Source organism: Mauremys mutica, chromosome 1 (genome assembly GCF_020497125.1).
Source record: "Mauremys mutica isolate MM-2020 ecotype Southern chromosome 1, ASM2049712v1, whole genome shotgun sequence".
NCBI classification, from domain to species: Eukaryota; Metazoa; Chordata; order Testudines; family Geoemydidae; genus Mauremys; species Mauremys mutica.
The window spans coordinates 17,335,900-17,357,250 of record NC_059072.1 but is presented as its reverse complement, the minus strand read 5'-3'; the positions used below and the strand labels follow the sequence as shown (position 1 = coordinate 17,357,250).

Sequence of the window (21,351 nt, the reverse complement as noted above, 5' to 3'; positions counted from 1 at the left end):
TCATTTGGACTGTATGTCGGGCATCTCCCACGGCTTTATCCTGCCTGTGGTAGAGCAAAGAAGAAACAGACTGACCTTTGGAAGAGAGCAGCCTATCTAGTATTTTTCCCCTTGGGTTGCCATTAGGGTATTGATTTGTCACACACATGATTCCTAGGAGTGGGAGTATTTGTTTGTGGGCAGCCCTATTGCTAGGCAGAAAGGCCTCGCGTTTTTAACTCATTTTTGTGGTGACATAGCAGTCAACGTGCTCGGTGAATGGGACCGAGGATGTGTTATTAAACTGAAAGCTGCACCTGACTGTTTGTGATGGAGACTGGGTTGGATGTGTTAAGCCATACTCCTGAGCATTTGTGTTTACCATACTTAGTAATTTATCTCACTTGTGCTCATTGGGGATGCCACTTCTGAAACTGTAATCTCCAAAATAGCACAAAACATGCAGGATTTGATCGGGTTTTATAATGAGGGGAGAACAACCATGGGTCAGATGCTTGTAGGCAGAGGATATATTATTTACCAGCAACCTCAGCTGTGATCTAGTCAGTCAATAATAAAGCCTCAAAGGACGTAAGGATAGCCACAATATTGCTCAGCCTACTGATTTCTTTATAAGGAATGTCAGCTGGTTACTAAAATGGTGTGGGGAGAGGTAGAAACGTGGCAAACTGGGCATGATGATGATTAATTTCAAGGGAACTCCAGGAATACATATTTAAAAACTATTTAAAAATTTACAATTTCTCATAGCTTCTATTATTATGGTGGTGCCAAGATCAACTGAGATCAGGGCCCAGTTTTGCTAGGTACTGTGCAAACACAGAGTATGAGACAGTCCATGCCAGAAGCATAAGTCATGGATGACATTCCCATGGAGTTCAGTGGGGCCAGGATTTCATCCCGCATGTTTAAATATATTTCACTGAGGATTATAAGGGGGAAAAAAATGAAAACCCACTGTGAAATATTTGTAAATATTCTATGTGAGCACACAGGGAGTGGGGTGTGTGTCTTGTAGTTAGATTATGGAAGGGGTTCTCAAACTGTGGGTCTGGACCCCAATGTGGGTCGCGACCCCATTTTAATGGGGTTGCCAGGGCTGGTGTTAGACTTGCTGGGGCCTGGGGCCAAAGCCCGAGCCCCATTGCTCAGGGCAGAAGCCGAAGCCTGAGGGCTAAATCCCTGGGCGGTGGGGCTCAGGCTTCGGCTTCAGCCCTGGGCAGCGGGGCTCAGGTTACAGGCCCCCTGCCTGGAGCTGAAGCCCTTGGGCTTGCCCCGGGGTGGTGGGGCTCAGGAGGGTTCAGGCTTCAGTCCCTCCCTCCTGGAGTCATGCAATAGTTTTAGTTGTCAGAAGGGGGTCACGCGGCAATGAAGTTTGAGAATTGCTGGACTATGGGACTGGGAGTCAGGAGTTCTGCGTTCTTTTCCCAGCACTGTCACCGACTTACTGTGGGTAAACAAACCACTTAGGGCCTAATTTCCACATGGACCGAGCTCTACAGCTCCCACTGATTTCAGGTAGAGTTGAGGGTTCAGCCTCTCAAACATCAGGCCCTTAACCTCAGTTTCCCCATCTCTAAAACCATTGTTCAGATGCTGTGATGATGGGCACACTGGAAAGAAGTTAGCTAGAAGTTATATACCTGCTTCGTATGAGTGCTGGGGTTTAACCAAGGTTTGTAAAGTATTTTGAGAGCGCTAGATGAAAGATGCAATAGAGTCCTAATCCATCAAAACACTGAAGTGGATGTTTAACTTTAAGCATGTGAATAATCCCATTGAAGTCATGGAAGTGTAATGGTTACACCGAGGAAAGGTGGGAGGAAGGGAAGTTAAACTGTTTGACAGATGTTGTTACATTTTTTAAAACCATGTTTTTAGGAATGTTGTGGAGGGGGATGTTTGTTTATTTTCCCCTCCCTGATGGACTGAGCTGTTGATTGTTTGTTTTAGTGGGAAATTATATGAAATTGTCAATTTTAATTGCTGTAAAGGCACCCACAGCACATAGTTAATGAAGTAATATTTTTAATAAATAAAATAACCAAGAAAACTAACACAACCCCACGCCCCCACCCCACTTGCATTACAGCCCAGATGTGTAATGACTAGATGTACAGATTGGAACTTCTCAGAGGCTACAGTGGAATATTAACATTTATTATTTAACGTTTTATATTTTGATAGTACATAAAGGCCAATCAAGTGAAAGCCCTATTGTGCTATGCATTGTACAAACATTTAGTAAATGACAGTCTCAAATTGTAATGCATTGCAATTTATATATTACAGTTCTGGTTACAATGGGTACTCCCTTACCACATATTACAGTTGTTCTGTTGAAGACCTTGATTTCATGATTTTATGAATGTTCTACAGTACCATATGCTCTACATTTATTGGATATGCATTGTGTCCATAGAGAGATCACTCATACATTCAGTACCAAACCTATATATAGTCTCAGAAATATAGACTTTCTTTATAAGAGTGTATCTCCATTTGTCATGCACAGTGTTACAATTTATGGTGCTATAACAATTTTAAATAATGACAAGAGAAGGCAAACATTAAAATGATTGTGTTAACGGGCAGTAACTAGATATGTACAAGTAACAAATACAAGATAAGAAGGAAGGTGCAGAAAAAAATTCACAGCATAGATGGTATACAGGACCTAACCCTATGAATAATAATACCCATTGCCTATATTGCACTATTCAATATTAGATCTCAAAGTGCTTTATTCAAGAGGTCAGTATCATTTATTCTCATTTTATCCCCCATCTAGTGGGGTCCTGCAGGTGTCTGTCCCGAATCTAGTATTAGTTAATATTTTCATTAATGACTTGGATAATGGAGTGGAGAGTATGCTTACAAAATTTGCAAGTGACATCAAGCTGGGAGGGGTTGCTAGCACTTTGGAGGACAGGATTACAGTTCAAAATGGCCTTGACAAATAGAAGAATTGGTCCAAAATCAACAAGATGAAATTCAATAAAGACAAGCGCAAAGTACTACATTTAGGAAGGAAAACTCAGACACACAGATACAAAATGGGGAATAACTGTCTAGGCAGTGGTACTGCTGAAAAGGATCTGAGGGTTATAATAGATCACAAACTGAATAAATCAACAATGTGATGCAGTTGCCAAAAAGGCTAATATTATTCTGGTGTATTAAGAGGAGTGTTATATTTAAGACACAAGAGGTAATTGTCTCACTCTGCTTGGCACTTGTGAGGCCTCATATGGAGTGCTATGTCCAGCTTTGAGGGCTACATGCAAAAAAGATGTGGACAAATTGTAGAGAGTCCAGAACAGGGCATCAAAAATGATTAAAATTTTTTTTTAGAAAACTTGACTATGAGGAAAGGCAAAAAGTCTGGGCATGTTTAAGTCTTGAGAAAAGAAGACTGAGGGGAGACTTGATAACAGTCTTCAAATATGCTAAGGGCTGTTATAAAGATGATGGTGATCAATTGTTCTCCACGTCCACTGAAGGTAGAACAAGAAGTAATTTGCTTAATCTGCACCAAGAGAGATTGAGGTTAGATATGAGGAAAAACTAACTATAAGGATAGTTATGAACTGGACTGCGCTTCCAAGGGAGGTTGTGCAATTATTGGAGGTTTTTAATAACAGGTTAGACAAACAGGGATGATCTAGATATAGTTGGTCCTGCCTCTGCTTAGGGGGATGACTAATAGACCTCTCGAGGTCCCTTCCAGTCCTACATTTCTATGATTCTGTGATTTTACAGATGTGGAAACTGAAGCACAGAAAGTGACTTGCTCAACATCACCCAGCAGGCTAATAGCAGTGCCAGGAACAGACCCTACATCTTCTTAGTCCCAGCTGAAGGAGTACCGACCAAGTAGCTGTTAAGGTTCTCAGCATAATAGAGCCCAACATGTGGGTAGTGGTCAGAATGATTTCTAAAACAGTTATCAAATAAAATTCTGCTGTCAGAAGCCCCCTTTGTCCTGCAGCACAAACATATTTTGTATCTAGCTGTGTAGCATTATTTGAGCTGTAGGTCAACCACAGGGTCCAACTATTAACATATGGGATGTGGCTATTATCCCTCCTACATAAAGATACAATATAATAGATAATTAAGCTTCTGAATGACTGCATGTGCAGTACTCTGGTTTTTCCAGTTCTCTTTGTGATTTGATGCAGAATCATTTCCTTTCACTGAATGCTTAGAAAAAGAGGAAACTAAGGTGGCATCCTGATCTTAATTTCAAATACACAGGAAAACTCTGAGGAAATCCCTTCTATGCCCCAGGCTTTATGTAAAGAAAAAAGAGAAAACTAAAATTTCATGTTGTTCATATCCTGTATATATGTGTATAGCAGATGTTTGTTCAGATACATAACTGATGTCTCTGCTAAGTTGTAGCACAGAAAAATGACCATAGAAACCTACAGTCATATTGTTTTAGTTTATTAAAAGTCTAGACAACCATTTTAAAAATAAACAAATTTGAACTCAGAGGACTAGATCCTCATCTGATGTAAATCAGTGTTGCTCCTTTGAACTTAATGGAATGACACTGGTTGACGGAAGCAGAGTCTGTTGCAAAAACACAGGGCAGATAAAATACAGTATGATTATTTAATATCTTATTACAGTAGCATCTAGAGACACCAACTGAAACCAGGACCCCATTGTTCTGGGCACTATGCAGACATCCAGTAAAAGACAGTCCCTGCTCCAAAGAGCTTACAGTCTAAATAATGTAATTTTTTTATTGTTTCTTTTTAACAAAATATAAACAGGTAAGAAAAAACCAAGATATTTAATAGAAACCATTTGATTTATAAGGTAACAAGCATGCCAAGTGATCATGTCACATGATGTTTATAAAATGAAATGACTGTGTACTTTTGGCCATAAATGTTAATAAAAATGAAGGCATATCTCGTTAAATATTTCTAGTGTATCTTTCAGTCTGAGAGATGCTCTGAAGTGCAGCCAGCTCATTCATGGCTGGGATTCCAATAATTGGTAAAAAATGATATCTTACGTTTGGATAGTGCCTTTTATCCAGAAGGATCCCTAAGAATTTTGCCAGTGCTGTCTAGAATTCACTACACCCATTACTTCAAGAGGCAGTGTAATTTAGTGGAAAAGGCACTGGACTGGGAGTTAGGACAGTAGGGTTCTGTTCCTGACAGCTGCTGATGTGCAACCTTGGGCAAGTAATTTCACCTCCCTGCGCCTCTCCCACCCTTTGTCTGTCTTGTCTATATAGACAGTGAGAGCTTCAGGAAAGGAACTCGCTCTCACTATGTGTTTGTGCAGTGCCTAGCACAATGCAGACCCAATCTTGGGCCTCTAAGTGCTACTGAAATACTAATAATTATATACAAAAATTATGTGAAAAGGATATTAAGGTTGCAAGTCAAGTGCTCAAAAGTTAGGAAATGACACAGTTACAGTTGCTTGTGCAGCCTTCATTTATTACCCTTGTGCATATGCATTACAAGAGTCTTTAATTACATGATCACATACTATTATTCCACAGATATCTGCTTTATTCAGTGCTCCTCATTCAGTGTGTGGTCCCGTGCCATGTTTACTGCATACTATCCAAACCCTCCCCTCAATACAGAATTGTTAATTTCCTCCTAGGCATTTCTATGGTGCTCTCTCTGTAGTGTATGAGTGCTCCAGAAACATTAACAAATGTATCTTCACAATGCATTGGTAGTGGTATTACCAGCCCTCTTTTACAGATGGGGAGCGGAGGCATTGAATGATTGCAGCTAAAATTGTCCAAATTGTCCACTCATTCTGGATACCCAACCTGAGATTCCTGTGGGCTGATTTTTCAGAGGACATAGTATTTTATAGTACTTTGTTCACAACACAGCTCCAGTTGACTTCAGTTGTAGTTGTGAGCATTCAGCACATCTGCAAATCTGATCTTTGGTATCCTAAGTTCAGGGCACCCCGAAAATAAAGAACACACAATTCATGGCCACCCGCAAAAAATGTTTTCAGTGACTTGCCCAGCATCACAGCCTTTTCTCCAAGTGAAGGCCTCACAGAAAGTGCCAAGCAATCTTTAATAACCACAGGTGGTCAGAGCTGCAGCCTTATATCTTACCCTTGAAAAAACAATACTTCCAACCACACCCTAATGCCCATAACCATGCTAGGGCATTGGGTTCACTGTGTTGGGGCACTGACTCAGTGAAAAGAGTGTCTTGCCTCCTTCTGAACCCCTGGAACCTTTTATTGTTGGTTTTTTTCTTGAAGGGCTCCCATATTCAAGTACTGTATTGCTTACTGCCCAACCCTGCTTAGCTCATGAGGTGTGAGCCTGAGGTGGCATGACTGAGTGCCATAAAGGAGATGTCCATCATTTGTATGATTCAAGATTCTGCTGTCATTGCAACCATCCTTCACTGCAATCCAAGTCATTTGCTAAAGAAAAGTTTCCTAGTAATAAATATACAGAGTGACTGGGTGAATCCAAATATGTAAAACATGTATTCCAATTAAACACTTTATCCAAGAAGGCTCATTTATGATTTGTGCATTCTCAAATTATCTGTACCATTGTTCCAAATTGTCTTTCACTTCTCCATCATGTATTACTTGTACGGAAACAGATTTCCATCTTATCTTCTGTAGTTTCAGGTACACTATAATGACTAGTTACACCCTCATGCTACAGTTGGATCCACACAGATGTATAGATTTGTCCGCAGGAATCCGATGGCAGAATTGGGGCCTCAATTTACATTTAGTGATTGGCAGAAATATAAATGGGGGATGGGATGGAGTTGTTATGTTTTTGGATAAATAAAATAAAATAAATAAATGGGTGGGGGAAGGGAAATTAAAACAAAAATACAGTTTGAGATTACCCTCTGACAAAAAAGGAATGAGTCACTTTCTTGGCCGAATGAGGTCACCCAAAGGATTTAATGCCTTGACATCTTTAGAAAATATCTACAATTAAAGCAAGCCCTGTTTTTTCCCCCTCTAAGGTTCAATGCACTACAATTTGATTTGTTTCCTCATTTAAGAGAGAAACAACCACAACATTAAGGAAGGAGCCCTAAATCACAGCTCTTACCCGGTGTGTAAAACTGGAAAGCCTGGGAATTATAAAATTGACATGAAATCCTTTCGTCCATAGCCTCCTCTTTTCCCACTCCCCCTCCTTACCCTTTTTGTTATGTATTATTTGTATTATGGTACTGCCTAGAGCAGTGGTCCCCAAACTTTTACCTCATGCCCCGCTTATCCCTGTCCATGTCCCCCAACCCCCGAGCCAAGGCCAGGAGTGGGGCTGCAGCTCCTGGAGGCGTGGTGGTGGGAGGAAATGCAGACAGGGGTAAGGAATATGGGAGCCGGGGCCAGTAGCGGAGCTGGGTGATGCTCTCTCCCCGCCCCCTAGGGGGCTAGCCCGGGCCCCAGCTGCGCCCCCCCAAAACATTCCTCCACGCCTCCCTAGGAGGGTGCGCCCCACAGTTTGGGACCTAGCAACTTGAGCCCTATTGTGCTAGGGCACCATACAAATACATATTAAGAGACAGCCCCTGCCCTGTCTAAATAGACAGGATAGACAAAGGATGGGAGGGAAAAAAAAATTAATCTCTATTTTACAGCTGGAGAAACTGAAGTACAAAGAGATGAAGGGTATGTCTACATTGCCATGGCAGAGCTACAGTGCTTCAGCAGCATTTCTGTAGCACTGTACTGGAGATGCTTCTTACATTGACGGAAGGGGTTTTCCCTTTGCTGCAGTTAATTTGCCTCGCCGTAGGGTGGAAGGTAGGTCGGTGGAAGAATTCTTCCGTCTAGCTGCATCTACAGTGGGGGGATAGGCAGGTCCACCTAATCATGATGCACATGGTGTGACATTTTTCTAGGTCGATCTAATTTTGAGGCGTAGCCCAGGCCTAAGTGATTTGCCCAAGGTCACCAGAGGGTCTGTGGCAGAGCCATGACGTGCTCCCGTATCTCCTGAATCCCAGTCCAAGACTTTAACCATGCAACAAGCCGTCTCCTGGCCTAACCCCAGCACAATGCATCTCCTGCTCTCTTAGCCACAGGGGCATCCCCAGTCACACAAGGGCAGTGAGGTGTGGGCAGGGGCGGCTCCAGGCACCACAGGGGGCACTGTGCGTTGGGCTCAGGCACTTAGACCCAACTCCCTCCCTCCCCCACACAACCCTCTCTCACCCCCACTAGCTCCCTTCTTGGGAAACCCACAGCAGCGAGTGAACCCACCCCTCCCTGCAGACCCCTTCTCCTCCTGCCAGGGACCCTGACAACAAAGGAGGCGCTGGCTGGCTGGCGAGGTGCAGAGCCACAGCACCGCCAGCTGGGCGGGGAGCCGAGGGGGAGGAGCTGTGACTCAGCAGCCAGCCCCCTCCAGCTCCCCCGCCCCGTGCAGGCAGGAGTCAGGGCTTGCCTGGGTGTGCGGGCGGCGCGGCGGCAGCAGCAGCACGAGCCGGAGGGGCTGCGCGAGCGCGTGTGGCAGGAGCTGCAGACACCGCCGCGCGTGGAAGCGCCTCTCCCGGGGCGCAGGGCGGAGCGCGGCAGCGGCTGGGGAGGAAGGTTCCTTTGTGGCAGCTCGGGGGCAGAGCCGCCCAGAGGGGCGAGGTAGGTGTTTGTGTCTGGGGCTCGCTCGCTCCTTTGCATTGCACACAAAGACGCTCTGCTGGGGGCTGGTGGGGTGTGTGCATTCGCTGGGGGAATTGGGGGGGGGGGGAATAAAACGCAGGGGTTTTAGGGTTTTGTTCTCTAAAGAGAGGCTCAGGGCCTCGGGGGGAGAGGGAACCACCCCCCCTTCCCAAATTGTTCTAACTTAATGAACAGCAAAGACAGATATTTAAACCGCCCCCCCCTCCCCGCCGCCTTGTGCTGGAAATCTGCTCGTGTGAGTCAGGGAAGCGGCAGCTCTGGGGCTTCCAGTGAGGAAAAGTTCCCTCTGGCAGCCCCGTGTGGGGTGCAGATGCCGTAGGGTTCAGTCAGAGGAGCTGGGCGGGGGGGGGGGAGGCAGAGAGAAAACGAGGGGGTCCGTGTGCCTCGGTTGTAGGGTTTTTCTGAAGTGCCATTAAAAGAAAACAGCCCCACGGAGAGTTAATTGTTCCTTTAAAAGGAAGGATGCATCGTGCTCAGTGAATCATGTGGTTCCCTGGACAGATACTGACCTAAATCTGGGTCTGAAATCAGGGTTCTTGGCCATGAGGCATTTTTAATCTGGAGCAGAACGGTTATGTGCTTTTCCAGATAATGGTAGGTTTTCCTTGCATTTGGCTTCCACGCTTTTTTTGAGCTTGTGGGGTATCTTTGTTCGCCAGCATGTGTCTCCGAAGTAACTTCTCCTTCTCGTGACTATTTCCTGAGTCTCTTTCCAGAGCCTCTTTTCTGTGTTAACAGTTCATTGCTGTGCCATACAACTTCTGCCTGCTAAAAGGAAGGTGTGTGCTGCTTGCATCCTCTTTCCATTATTCACAGACGTCTAACATGTCTAGGAATGTATGTATGTGTCCTTGGGTAGACAATCAGAGATGCTAGGCAAGACCTATTAGATCATCTTAGCATTGCAGAATTGTTCCCTATATTGGCTGCCTTTTTAAAATGTGAAAATAGCGTTCAGCCTTGTAATTTTGATGGATAGGGGGATGGGCTGTGAATGTCCTGGGCCAGTCATACCAAACCTCCGGTAAAAAATTGTGTAGCAAACCACAGACAGTTGTTCTTTCTTTTTCTCTCTCCTTGGTTCCAACTCTTACAGCTTATGATTTTGTCAGAATTTCCCTTAGAGGCCTTGCGGCTGTAATTTACTAGATTTTCATAGTGCTTTGGGTTAAAACCCTGTACAAAAGTTACAGCCCAGATGTATTTTTGCTAATAAAAATCTGTGTATTCATTTGATTTAGAGATGGTAGGGGGAAGGATATATATAACTTTACATGTAAAGTTTTTACTTCTGTTACATCATTTGATATTGTGTCATCACATATATATAGTCTGACTAGTATACTGTACATGTGTGCTTGGCTGGATTGTTAGGGTTTGTGGGACAAGGCACAGGATCTCAGTTCTGTGTAATGAATCTCATGCCTGAAGTTTAGTATCCGTATACGTGCATATATGTTTATAGCAAACTCTCAGCGATGGGAGAGGAACACATGAACATTTGGTTTCACTGAGACTTGGTATAGTAAAATTAAAACATAATAAAGAGAGAGGTATTTCTGAATGATATAGCTTGGGCCCTACCAAATTCACGGCCATGAAAAATGCGTCACGGACCATGAAAGCTGGTCTCCTTCTGTGAAATCTGGTCTTTTGTGTGCTTTTACCCTATACTATACAGATTTCATGGGGGAAACCAGCATTTCTCACATTAGGAGTCCTGACCAAAAGGGAGTTCCAGGAGGGTTACAAGGTTATTGGTGCGGGAGGGAGGATCATAGTATTGCCACCCTTACTTCTGCACTTCAGAGCTGGGTGGAGAGCGGCAGATACTGAGTGGGCACCCAGCTGTGAAGGCAGTGTCCCGCCAGCAGCAGCACAGAAGTAAGGGTGGTAATATCATATCATGCCAGCCTTACTTCTGTCTTCAGAGCTGGGTGGCCGGAGAGTGGCGGCTGTTAGCCCAGCACCCAGCTCTGAAGGCAGCGCCACGCCGGCAGCAGTGCAGATGTAAAGATGGCAATACCATACCCTGCCACCCTTCTACACTGCTGCCTTCAGAGCTGGGTTTCCGGAGAGTGGTGGCTGCTGACTGAGGGCCTGGCTCTGAAGGCAGCAGCGCAGAAGTAAGGATGACAATAGCATACCATCCTTACTTCTGTGCTGCTGCTAGCAGTGGGCTTGGCAGAGTCATATTGGCATGGAAGAACATTGTGTTAACTTGAGTAGTTGCTTGTGGATCTCATGGGATACTGTGAAGGCAGTTGGAGCAGCAGTCTAACTATTTACTTTTTAAAAAGTCCCACCATAGATGATTTCGGCATGTTAAGTCTGACTTTCATTTACATGATCCAAGAAATTCAGAGTTAATTTTTTAAATATTATCATTAGTGCTCAGGTATTATTAATTATTTGTATTCTGGTAATACCTAATAAACAGTAAAGTAGTGAACCGTGCTGGAGAGTCATCTGATGAGACCCGCTAATTCTCTTAACTTACTTTCCCTTATTTCTGTTTACTTGCTATCTCACTTTTCCAGTCTTGGCATCTTTCTTAATTCAGAAAAAGTAGTGGAGCTTGGCTCCTCTCAAAACCAGCTTACCTTGAACGCTTACAATTTTTGAGATTGCTGACTGTACTGAACCACCTGCTGGTAACAGTCCACACTTTGGTAAGTTAAGAACTTGATCGCAGCTGAAGTTCTGAATGTCTTTTGCTGTCCCAAGAAAACGCATATGTAACTTATTTTTACAAGATGATTCATGTGATAGCAAAGTCTGTGTACATTTGCTAAGGTGGCAAATTTTTTAAATAAAATTGCCTAATGTAACAGCCAGGCTTAGAACAGTTTGGGTGAGTAAGTCAAAGGTGCAATTCAATGTATTTTTGTATAGCATGATGCATATAAGGTATCGATGCTTCTCAGCAAGGTCAAGGAGCAGTATTGGTTTACAGAGTTGGGTACAGTGTTCTTCATAAGAGCAGAGGCAGAAAAGCGATCTACGAAGATGGAGCAGAGGAAGAAACAGTCAGCAGGTATTTTTGTATGTTAGCTACAGGAAGGGAGGGAAATATGGAAGGATGTAACAGTGTGGCTGAGAATCCTAAGCTAAATGGAAAAGGCCTACTTATATGGCCTTCCCTTAATGAAGTGTTTGAGCACCTCACAGTCTTTTAACTTATTGATCCTCACAACATCCCTGTGGAATAGGAAAGTGCTATTTTTCCCCATGGGAAACTGAAATGCAAAGAAACTAAATGACTTACCCAATGTCACAGAGGAAATTGGTGGTGGAGCAGGTCTTCGAAGTCTTAGGCTGATGTCCTAACCACTGGACAATCCTTTTCTCTCTCTACAAACCATGAGGAGTGAACAAAGAGACATGGTCAAGACTGAGTGAGCAGAGGGGCATGAAAACCACTTTTTCATTGGGATTTGATGCCAGTTAATTGTGGTGTATGTAGTTATCTAAGGTACACATTTATGTGGGCCTTTGGTAGAGAGGCCATAAAACCAGGAGAAACCTCTAGAATATGAAATGGGTGTATAGGTGGGAGACTCACCCTAATCTCAACACACAAACCTGATTCTGTTCAAAATCTTAGGAAAAGAGCCACTCCACTGCCTGGCACTATGTGTGGTCACTTCCTGGGTGTAACACACTACCACTCTCATTGGGTTTTGCACCTGCTTTGCGTCAGTGTTAATGAACACATAAAGTGTGTGGTAGTGGGGAACTGAGTCACTGACTTCCTACACAAGGGAAATAGCATGAAGATTAACTCAGCTTGACAGCAGAAGAGTCCTGACATCTGTGAGAGGGGAAGAACGTGGTTTGACCAAACCAATACTTCCTCTCTAACTGTAACCTGAAAACCTCTTGGAATCTCCTATCAGGGCTCTTTGTTTGCTTAATGACTAGAAATTTTATTAAAGCTAATGTTAAAAAATTATATAATACACTGGTTAAGAAAAGAGTATCTGTACATCTGGGTATAATGCTTAGATTATCCACAAATCCACAAATTACTAAAGTCGAAAACAACATTTTCTTACAGCATCAAGATTGGTAGTTGGCAGTTCTGTGGGTAAAATTCATGTAATCCTGAATGTATTGTTTAGCACAACCCTACAATAACAAGTCTGTGTGTAAATGCAATGCAGAAAAGACTTTTTGATGAGGGAGCAGATTTTTAGTGTCAGGCTTCCAGCTGGTGATTATAAATGAATAATCCAAAAGGGATTTGGCTGCTGTGCGTGTAGAACCCCCAGTGGGCCCTATAATTTTTTGTTTTTTAAAAAGAACATCTCAGGCTGTCACAAATCCAGAGTAGGGTAAAGGAAGTAGTAAGCATGCCAGTGTTTCTGATGGCCTAGTGGAGTTTACATTCTAATACTGAGCCGAATCTGGCTTGCTTTAGATTCAGAACGAGGCCTGTAGTCCATCATAAGCCTAGGCAGATGTGTCCATAATTGTAGTTTCACAACCAGGGCAAGGACTACACAGTAAACTGAATGTCTCACTTCTTGGTTTTTCATACATTATTTTCTAACATTTCAGTTTCATGGTGTTAAAGAATGCACAGGTGCATGCTCTCAGTGAAAGGGAGAAACAAGGCAGTCAGGAATTGAGGGTGAAATTCATTTTACTCACATAGTCCAAGAAACCAGGGTTCATGCAGTTGAGGAAGAGAAATTCCTCCCCTCTCTTTCCCATGTCTTTATACCAACCTATAGGAAGCACCTTTGCTTCCATGATGTATTGCAGATTCTGTATTTCCCTCCTCTGGGATATCCTAGCTAGCTACCATTGCTGGCCTTTGGCACAATGCACATGGGAAACTGCTCTGTGGCATGAAAGGGTGTGGAAGAGGTTCTGACTGTTGGGAAGGTTCAATGGTTTCACCAGTGGCTTCTCCCCTATCCCACACTCAGCCTCAAAGTGGGGAGATGGGGAATTGTTTTGGTCCTCTGTGCCTGGGTGAATTTCACCCTTAGACAATACAAGAGGTTAAGAATCTGAAATCTACAGGACAACTCGGGGAGTATACTCAATGGGTGAGTGTGGAATGATTGGTCTCTCAGCTTCGCGGTCAAAGTACATTTGTTTCCGTGATATATATTTGATCCTTGAAACAGCTTAATATAATTGTTGGTTTCCCTTCATGCCCATAACTTTGTTTTGAATATTAAGGGGTTTCCCCCTCTGGTGAAGGACACTGCCTTCACCACCCCTGTGCCAGCTGGGACTAGCTAATACGTGGAGTCCAGTTGCATCTGCTCCAGAAGGAGGCTGTGCTAGTCAGAGGTAGCTCATAGTGATAACATCCACTAAAGTATTTTTTGATGAGAGGGAGGGTTCTGGGGAGAGTCTGTTTCTCTGAGCGGGAGATAATGGCATGATTCTTTCAATGCCTTGTGTGTACAGTAAATAGGCATTCATGTGACCTCATGTATATACACTGTCCTTTGTTCTACTGAAAATAATAAAATAGAATTAACATCCCTGGGTATTTAAGAGGACGTGACAAGAAGTGGGTCAGGAATGTTCTGCTGTACATAAACACAACCTAGATCTAGGCTGGCATGTATGTATGATATTTCTGTACACAAATGATTCTAAGGCGTTAATTTACACTTTCTGATGTGCTGTTGGACCCCTGCCAAGCAAAGCACTTAAGAATGGGGATCAAAATTGTTTAGTTACCTTTCGAATTCAGATTCAAAGTAAAGTGGAAATCTTATTGTCAGGTAGCTCAGGAAGGCAAGGAACCTGTTTTGGACCAAGCGAAATTTGGCAGTCAGGGGGCATGGATCAGCGTTCGTGTCGTACTCCCTATCAGTACCCGGCACGGGCTGGGGAAGCTAATGATCTAACCAGCAGACCAAATTAGTTGATGAATCCTGGTCACGTGCCGCCTGAGGCACATTGCGCATACGCTAAGAAGACTGGTAGGTTAGGTTGCTGAGCAGCACTTAAAAATAAATCCTATATAGATTGACTTGCTATTTAAATTGAAAATGGGCAACGGGATGGATGCCTTGATGATTACCTGTTCTGCTCATTCTCTCTGGGGCACCTGGCATTGGCCATTGTCGGAAGACAGAATACTGGGCTACATGGACCTTTGGTCTGACCCAGTATGGCCCTTCTTATGGAAAAAGTCTTTGCTGCCTCAGTTTCCTTCTAAGTGCCACCAGGGAAATGGATGATTTACTGAACAGTCCTGTTAACTTGCTAAAGTCCTCCTCTACGTTTTCTGCTTTAGTTGTGCCCCATAAGGCACTTCAAGGAAGAGTGTAGGTGGTTAATCATGTCTGTGTGCTTTCCCTGAGATGCAGGATGGGATCCAGTTGTCTTTTGGAGGTCAGTTCATGAAGTAACTGAGTCAGGAGACCAATATTCACTTGCAGCATCAGGATTTTATTTTTTTATTTTGGGTCAGTTTGGATTATGATAATTTTGCATTATATGGTGCCCTTCATTCAGAAGGTTTCCAAGGCAACTTATCCTTGAAGGAGAGCTATACTGAATAATGTACTGAAAACAACTTATATTTTTTAAAAAAAACCCGGCTTGCTACCCTCCCACCCCAACACACACAATTGCCCAGCAAGAACTGCCAGAAATTTGGAATTCAGTTTTTCTTCTGACAGTTCCAAATACAGGAACACAGATGAGGGGGAAAATTGGTTTTGTTTGTACCTTTTGGTTTGCTTCTTTTTGATGTATAAGGAGGCCTGAAAGATATTTTCAAGGGTGTTTTAAAAATGTTCACTTTTAGAAATATCAGTAATGTCAAATCTGGTCATCTCTCATCATGCTGGAAAGGTCTGGATTCTCTAGATATACCCCTTGCGAGCAATTCTTAGGGTCCGGTCCTGCATGCTTGTGCATGAGGATCTTTACTAAGATGAGTCCTAAATCCCGTGGGACTACATGTGTATGAAAAGTTACTTACGTGGTTTTTGTGTTTACAGGATTGGGCCCTATGGCTTTAAGTGAAGGAGTGAGAGTGACCATCCTTTAACAAAAGCGCTTTTCTTCTAACTGTTTCTCGGGCCTTAGAGTCAAATGGACGTTAATAGGAATGCAAAATCCTAATAAAAATTACTTCCCTTCTCAATTAACCAGGTTTCACCTTCCTTTTGTGCCTGTGATGTCCTAGACTTATTAGTTCTCCAGTTGTCCCTATATTTCAAGAAAAAACAGGCTAGATAAGAGCTAGATTTCTAATGTAAAAGATGACCAATTCTCTTCCCCCTCCCGTCCAACCCAAAAAAATTCAGGCTGCCTTAATAGTAGCAAAAAAGTACAAAGCTATTGTTCCCCTTTTGTATGTCACTTAGGGAATGTTTCCTTACACATAATTGAATTGGAAGGATGTACAAAGATACTTCTGTAAATTTCCAGCAACTAAAAGCAACACTGTCATTGCTTGTAAAATGAAAGAACTAGCTAGATACCACTCAGAACATAAGAATGGCCGTACTGGGTTAGACCAAAGGTCCATCTAGCCCAGTATCCTGTCTACTGATAGTGGCCAATGCCAGGTGCCCCAGAGGGAGTGAACCTAACAGGTAATGATCAAGTGATCTCTCTCCTGCCATCCATCTCCACCCTCTGACAAACAGAGGCTAGGGACACCATTCCTTACCCATCCGGGCTAATAGCCATTAATGGACTTAACCTCCATGAATTTATCCAGTTCTCTTCTAAATGCTGTTATAGTCCTAGCCTTCACAACCTCTTCAGGCAAGGAGTTCCACAAGTTGACTGTGCGCTGTGTGAAGAACTTCCTTTTATTTGTTTTAAACCTGCTGCCTATTAATTTCATTTGGTGACCCCTAGTTCTTGTATTATGGGAATAAGTAAATAACTTTTCCTTATCCACTTTCTCCACATCATTCATGATTTTATATACCTCTGTCATATCCCTCCCTTAGTCTCCTCTTTTCCAAGCTGAAAAGTCCTAGCCTCTTTAATCTCTCCTCATATAGGACCCGTTCCAAACCGCTGATCATTTTAGTTGCCCTTCTCTGAACCTTTTCTAATGCCAGTATATCTTTTTTGAGGAGATTAGGAGACCATATCTGTACACTGTATTCAAGATTGGGCATACTATTGATTTATATAAGGGCAATAATATATTCTCCGTCTTGTTCTCTATCACCTTTTTAATGATTTCTAACATCCTGTTTGCTTTTTTTGACTGCCTCTGCACATTGCGTGGACGTCTTCAGAGAACTATCCACGATGACTCCAAGATCTTTTTCCTGATTCATTGTAGCTAAATTAGCCCCCATCATATTGTATGTATAGTTGAGGTTATTTTCTCCAATGTGCATTACTTTACATTTATCCATATTAAATTTCATTTGCCATTTTATTGCCCAATCACTTAGTTTTGTGAGATCTTTTAAGTTCTTCACAGTCTGCTTTGGTCTTAACTATCTTGAGCAGTTTAGTGTCATCTGCAAACTTTGCCACCTCACTTTTTACTCCTTTCTCCAGATCATTTATAATAATAATAATAATAATAATAATTGGAGATGTACCTATCTCCTAGAACTGGATTATGATTAAGTTGAATAGATTGGTCCTAGGACTGACCCTTGAGGAACACCACTAGCTACCCCTCTCCATTCTGAGAATTTACCATTTATTCCTACCCTTTGTTCCCTGTCTTTTAACCAGTTCTCAACCCATGAAAGGACAACTTAATTTACATAAGAGCCTTTGGTGAGGGACCTTGTCAAAGGCTTTCTGGAAATCTAAGTACACTCTGTCCACTGGATCCTCCTTTTCCACGTGTTTGTTGACCCCTTCAAAGAACTCTAATAGATTAGTAAGACACGATTTCCCTTTACAGAAACCATGTTGACTTTTGCCCAACAATTTATGTTCTTCTATGTGTCTGACAATTTTATTCTTTACTATTGTTTCAACTAATTTGCCTGGTACTGATGTTAGACTTACTGGTCTGTAATTGCCGGGATCGCCTCTTTAAATGTTGGCATTACATTAACTATCTTCCAGTCATTGGGTACAGAAGCCGATTTAAAGGACAGGTTACAAAACATAGTTAATAGTTCGGCAACTTCACATTTGAGTTCTTTCAGAACTCTTGGGTGAATGCCATCTGGTCCTGGTGACTTGTTAATGTTGAGTTTATCGATTAATTCCAAAACCTCCTCTAGTGACACTTCAATCGGTCAAGTATCAGAGGGGTAGCTGTGTTAGTCTGGATCTGTAAAAGAGTCCTGTGGCACCTTATAGACTAACAGACGTTTCGGAGCACCCACGAAAGCTCATGCTCCAAAATGTCTGTTAGTCTATAAGGTGCCACAGGACTCTTTGCTACTTCAGTCTGTGACAGTTCCTCAGATTTGTCACCTACAAAAGCTGGCTCAGGTTTGGGAATCTCCCTAACATCCTCAGCCGTAAAGGCTGACGCAAAGAATCCATTTAGTTTCTCCGCAATGACTTTATTGTCTTTAAGCGCTCCTTTTGTATCTCGATCATCCAGGGGCCCCACTGGTTGTTTAGCAGGCTTCCTGCTTCTGATGTACTTAAAAAAACATTTTGTTTTTACCTTTTGAGTTTTTGGTTAGCCGTCCTTCAGATTCCTCTTTGGCTTTTCTTATTACATTTTTACACTTAATTTGGCAGTGTTTATGCTCCTTTCTATTTACCTCACTAGGATTTCACTTTCTAAGCTTAGATTCTGGAGGGAATGTCACTTAAGATTTCATGCCAACTTTGTGTGTGTCTGTTGTTGTTATTGTTGTGTGTGTGTTTTTTTTTTAAACAGCATTGTTTCCTATCATTCATAATACTGCAGATCTTCATAACAAGGTTTTAGGGATGCCACTAGCTGCATTGTGTTATGAGGAACATCCAGCTGAGAAGTGTTCTGGTAAGGTGTGTGTTTCCTCTCTCTGCAATGCACTTGATGTGTGTGATCAGTCCCTCCTTGTGAATGATTGAATGAATGAACGCATCCACAGAATGCCAATAATCCTCCAATTAAATGTGGGGATTGGTGAGCTACTGGAATGATTCTGAAAATGTAATGGAGTAGCTTAGTAACATGCCAAGTATGTAATACACTTGTATTACACATAATACCTTGGTAAGCTATTTTAATATATTGTCTCGTCTATCTTAAATCTTGCAGTCTGTTTTGAAAAACTTAGTAAACGTCCATGTAAATCATTTTTATGTGGAAGGTTTTGTAAAAGGGCTATTATGCAACAAATCAGACATTTGAGATGAGCCTGATCCAAACCCCCCTTCAGTTTTGGGAAAGTTCAGACCCAAGTCTCCACTCTTCAGGTTGAGCCCATTTCTACTTTCTTACTACATATGTAGAATTGTGGCTTATCAACAAAAGAGACTTTTGCTGAATTTTAAAAGGCAGCCTGTAAGTTCAGGCTGGATGTGTTTTTATATTTTCTGTGATCCCTTTTTTCACTATGGCCGCATAATCCAAAAATTCATACCTCATAAATCCAGGAATTTACTGAGCTGAGCTTCTTTGAAAATCTAGCCCCCATTGTGGATTCTATCCACTTGTGCCAAAGCTTAATGAGTAGCGCTGTACAGTCTTCATCGGAACTTAATGAGAATAGTTCAGAGGTGCTGGGGTCTTCTAGATGAAGGTGCCAATCACTGGTTGTCTTTAAAGAGACAATTGCACTGTATGCAATAGTAAAGGTGTTACAATCCATTTCCTGTGAGAGAAGAAGGGTTATGTTCAGTGGTTAGGGCATTGTCCTGGGACTCAGGAGACCTGAGTTCAATTTTACTGCTTCACCACAGACTCCTTGCATAACTTGGGGCATGTCACTTAATTTCTCTGTGTCACAGCTCTTCATCTATGAAATGGAAATAATAGTATTTCCCTACCTCACAAGGGAAGTTGTGAGGATAAAATACATTAAAGGATGGTGAGATGCCCAAATACTGTGGTGATGGGCCATATAAGTATGTCACAGAGAGAGAGAAGGGGATCCTGGCCAAATTGTAATTCAGGTATTTACATTGTGCCTCTCCAAAATCATCTGCTTATGGTTTCCTATTGCCAAGTTATTCTTCCCACAGCTCCCATTGGCTGGGAACGCCAAACCGTGGCCACAGGGAGCTGAGGGGCTCCATGCCTGCAGACGCTCCAGGTAAACTAAACAACAACAGTGTATTAGTTATTCAATTCAATGATTCCATAGAGTTTAAAATCATCAAATTTTAGTGTGTAGGCCCATTTATAAGCCGACCCCCGCTCTTTGATGCGTCACATTTTTACCAAATATATTCGGCTTATGAACGGGTATATACTCAGGGGCGGCTCTAGGCACCAGCAAAGCAAGCACCTGCTTGGGGCAGCCCATTTGCAGGGGTGGCAGGGAAGCTGAGAACTCTGGGAGCTGTAGTTCCTTGGTTAGCTCCCTGCCTATAGAGCCAGCCCTGGAGCAGGGAAAGAACTACATTTCCCAGCATTCCCTTGCCACTACCAACTGGAAAGGAAGGAGGGGGACATCATGCGGCAGCATGCTGTGAATGGTAGGGATACCATATTTTAACATTCAAAAAACAGGACACTCCACCCTGCCACCATCCACTCCCTCTGACTGCCCCCCACAGAAACCCCAACCCATCCAACCCCTCCTGCTCCCTGATCACCCCCTCCCGGGACCCCTGCCCCTAACTGCCCCCCAGGACCCCACTCCCTATCTAAGCGCCGTTGGTCCTTGTCCCCTGATTGCCCCCTCCCGGGACCCCTGCCCCTAACTGCCCCTTGGGACCCCATCCCCTATCTAAGCCTCCCTTCTCCTTGTCCCCAACTGCCCCCTCCTGAGACCCCCCCCCCCAACTTCCCCCCTAGGATCTCACCCCCTACCTGTCCCCTGATAAACTCTGGGACTCCCATGCCTATCCAACCGCTGCCTGTCCCCTGACTGCCGAACCTCTGCCCCATCCAACCACGCCTACTCTCTGTCCCTTGACTGCCCCCCCCCTCCCCCGGAACTCCCTACCCCTTCTCCAACCCCCCAGACCCCTTACCGTGCCACTCAGACCAGCGTGTCTGGCTCCGCGCCGTGCCAGACACGCTGCTGCATACATGCTGCCGTGCTCCCTCATGGAGCCCACAGCCTCCCCCCCCACCCCACCCCACACCCAGCATCTGCCTTCCAGATTTGAACACCTCAAAATTCAGGAGTGCTCAAGCTCAGTTTGAGCAGCTGTTACTTCATTTCTCCGAAATCAGATATACTGATCCACTGTAACTTGCTGTAGAAAAACTAGGATAAAAGTGAGCAAGAAATGCTTCCCAGTGGTTATTAGGACTGGAATTGCTATTTTCAACAGCCATTGCCTTTTTTTTTATTTGTTTGTTTAAAAGGAAGACAGTGATATTGCATTGGCAAATTCTCCATAGAAAGAAAGAGTGGAACAGAAAAATAATAAAGGCACCTCAACTTTTCCTCATTTATGTAGGACAGTCTTATAATATGCATCCAGATATCCTCCAGTCACACAAGCTGAAAATTGTTCCACTTTACTGCAGCTCTGTAATCATATGGGACCCAATCCTGTCTGTGTTTTGTGCACATCCAAAATTCCTGCTGAATGACCCGCCCTGGGAGCGAGTTACCAGTGACCCAGGGCTGC

The 21,351-nt window shown here is 43.3% G+C and overlaps 1 protein-coding gene across 1 annotated transcript in view; it reads left to right on the top strand.

Moving 5' to 3' along the window:
- Positions 1-8,430: 8,430 nt before the first annotated feature.
- The window catches only part of FAM107B (family with sequence similarity 107 member B), an 89,187-nt gene continuing 76,266 nt past the window's right edge, over positions 8,431-21,351 (top strand). Inside the window, exon 1 of the mRNA XM_044996370.1 lies at positions 8,431-8,634. The gene's annotated coding sequence lies outside the window, so the exon portion shown is untranslated. The remainder of the gene's footprint in view (positions 8,635-21,351) is intronic.